The sequence below is a fragment of the Polypterus senegalus genome, chromosome 4 (assembly GCF_016835505.1).
Source record: "Polypterus senegalus isolate Bchr_013 chromosome 4, ASM1683550v1, whole genome shotgun sequence".
In the NCBI taxonomy this organism is placed as follows: domain Eukaryota; kingdom Metazoa; phylum Chordata; class Cladistia; order Polypteriformes; family Polypteridae; genus Polypterus; species Polypterus senegalus.
In genome coordinates, this window is record NC_053157.1 from 137,522,827 (window position 1) to 137,526,367 (window position 3,541).

Here is a 3,541-nt window from a genome sequence, read left to right on the forward strand (position 1 = left end):
AAGCACAAGGGCGTGTCACATGTCGCTCTCTGCCTCAGACGTCTCCTGGTCCGACTGATCACTGTCACGCCGCGTACATGCCTCTACTACTTCATCGAGAGTGTATTTATGTTTATCTGCATGTTTATCCATATTTAAAATGCGAAAAAACTTGGTGAAATCACAATAAACAACCACGCACCAAGTCTGCAGACTGGCACAAATGGCAGCTTCGCGCAGCTCCGATCGGTTTTGTTTACAAGTTGGCATGGCAAGTTACATATCGGCTCATTGGCTGTAAGTTTGGAGTGTCACTCACAGCGTCCAATCAAACTGGTAGATTCTACCAGGGTTTGAAGTTGTGTGTCATCGTTCAGCTGTCTGTGACATGTCATATGAAAGCTTATTAGGGTACAGAGAAAAGAATAAAAGGCACACAGTGGATCAGCGATAGTGATGAGCTGGCGCCTTGTCCAGAGATTGTTCCTGCCTCATGCAAGATGCTTGCTGTGCCGTGCGCGACCTTCTATGAAATAATTTATTGCAGCAGTACTGTCTCTTTCAAATGTACTAACCCCCAATTCCTGTCCTTCCTTTTCTTTCTCCAAGTACCCAATCACCACACAATCAGCTCTGTAATAGATGTTAAGCCATCATTAAACTTAGAACGCCAATTCTTCAAAACTTTTTTGATGCTCTATTGGGTTGAGATCTGGTGACTGTGGGGGCCATTTTAGTACAGTGATCTCATTGTCATGTCCAAGAAACCAATTTGAAATGATTCAAGCTTTGTGACATGGTGCATTATCCTGCTGGAAGTAGCCATCAGAGGATGGGAACATGGTGGTCATGAAGGGATGGACATGGTCAGAAACAATGCTCAGGTAGCCCGTGGCATTTAAACGATGCCCAATTGGCACTAAGGGGCCTAAAGTGTGCCAAGAAAACATCCCTCACACCATTACACCACCACCACCAGCCTGCACAGTGGTAACAAGGCATAATGGATCCATGTTCTCATTCTGTTTACGCCAAATTCTGACTGTACCATTTGAATGTCTCAACAGAAATCGAGACTCATCACACCAGGCAACATTTTTCCAGTCTTCAACTGTCCAGTTTTGGTGAGCTTGTGCAAATTGTAGCCTCTTTTTCTATTTGTAGTGGAGATGAGTGGTATCCGGTGGGGTCTTCTGCTGTTGTAGCCCATCCGCCTCAAGGTTGTGCGTGTTGTGGCTTCATAAATGCTTTGCTGCATACCTCGGTTGTAACGAGTGGTTATTTCAGTCAAAGTTGCTCTTCTATCAGCTTGAATCAGTCGGCCCATTCTCCTCTGACCTCTAGCATCAACAAGGCATTTTCGCCCACAGGACTGCCGCATACTGGATGGTTTTCTCTTTTCACACCATTCTTTGTAAACCCTAGAAATGGTTGTGCGTGAAAATCCCAGTAACTGAGCAGATTGTGAAATACTCAGACCGGTCTGGTACCAACAACCATGCCACGCTCAAAATTGCTTAAATCACCTTTCTTTCCCATTCTGACATTCAGTTTGGAGTTCAGGAGATTGTCTTGACCAGGACCACACCCCTAAATGCATTGAAGCAACTGCCATGTGATTGGTTGATTAGATAATTGCATTAATGAGAAATTGAACAGGTGTTCCTAATAATCCTTTAGGTGAGTGTATTTTGGAATTTTTATTTTACACAAGTTTAGTACTTGTATGTTGTCAGCAAGGTAGTGCTTCTTTTTGCTCTTTAGGAGCTACACTGTGCAGGCAGATACTCATGCTCTCTTTGTATGGTTGTTATACAATTCACAACAGGAAAGGTCAAAAATTTTAAAATTACCTAAATTTTAAAAATGTCATTAAATGAATAACATGTATTTGAAAATATTTAATTTACAAAAATCTGGAGTGTTCTCTACTCAACTTTCTTGTATGTATTGTCACACACGCGTGTTTAGGGGACAACCAAAGGGCCTGAATAAATGCAATTCCACGCCGGACCAGGGGGTGGTGAAGTGCACTAATTCTCTCCCTTAATTCCTTGCAGATCATTCTCGGGAAATCCCACCCTGTTTTGGGGTAGCCAATAACGTCACTTCTGGTTCCGGTCCTGATGGATCACCTCCCCCTTGAGGGTTTAAAAGCCGCCATCTTAAAGAAGATACTCAGTTCTGTTTCGGACTCAATTGTATGAACATGTCTTTGTCTTTTGACAGATTTTGCACCCCGGGAAATATTGTACGGGTGGCTGCTCCAAACCTTCCCAATGTCTCTTGGCTATTTTTGTGACAGCATACAGATTATATAATAATTGTATGAATACGTCAGCTTATGAAATAAAACATGTACCTATTCAAGTTTCAGGTTTATTTGATAGTTCTTTTACCTGATTAGATAAATTTCCAATTATGGTGTTATTTTGTTTTTGTACCATGTCATTTCTTTGCATTGTTAATAAGTTAAATAACAGTTAAAAATAATAATATGTGCAATGTAGTTAATTAACTGTTACTAAATAAGATGAATAATTAGATATTGCCAAAATTAAATATTTTTCTATGCTTGTCTTTAACTCTTTCATTCTGTTTATATGAAAAATCAGAGCGTAAACATATGTGCAACTGATTAATTTCCTTTTGCCTTTGTGATGTTGTTTGCTTTTTAACTCTCATTTTCAAATATAAAATGATATGTAGGTAATAAAAAAAAGTTCAGGCACTCCAAAACAAATGGAAAACAGGAAGAAATGGCAGATTTCTGCCAAATCCTTTTTTTACTTGGTATGCATCTAAAGATGTTTCGAAAATCTGACTGTATTTCCATTGGGTGGTCTACTTACCTTCACCACTGTTAGGCCAGACAATCTGTGGATGTGCGTTCCGCGGTGGACCAGTATCCCATTTGAGAAATGCTTTCTGCTTTGCGCCTGACACTTCCCCAATATACTTCAACCTGTAACCCTACAATGGAAAAAAAGGCTTTAGAAACAGTTAGGATTTAGAGAGTTATTGCAGTTTTACTTAAGAACCTCATTGTTTCCAATAAAAATTGCCATAGTTCAATTATGATCAAGGGTGTCATGTGCACTGTTTACCATTCAAACCTTTGAAGAACTCAAATCAACTCTGGGAATAAAACTTTTTTTGTTAACTTTGACCGTATTGAACAATTTTTTTAAGTTCATAACAACTGGAAACATTGTTGCAGAGCTCAATATCATCTTTTGTCTTTCATGTGATTAAGTGAACAGTGCCACAGGCTTTCAGTCTGCTGTCTGCTACAATAAAGCGTTTCTAGTTTCTTGAAGGGGGCTCTACGGTGACGTGATACCCCAGCTCTCATTCCAAATGTCAAAGAGACTCACCTGAGTGAGTTCAGTGCAACCTAAACCTTGTGGCTAAGAGAGTCACTTCATAAATGGGCCCACTTTTCTCTAAAGGAAAGTATTTATTCAGAGGGACACATGCATACGCCTGTGTAGAGACATGTAGATCAAGGCACAGGATTCTGCTCATTTGCTTTTAGGGTCAGTAATGAAGATGATTTTAT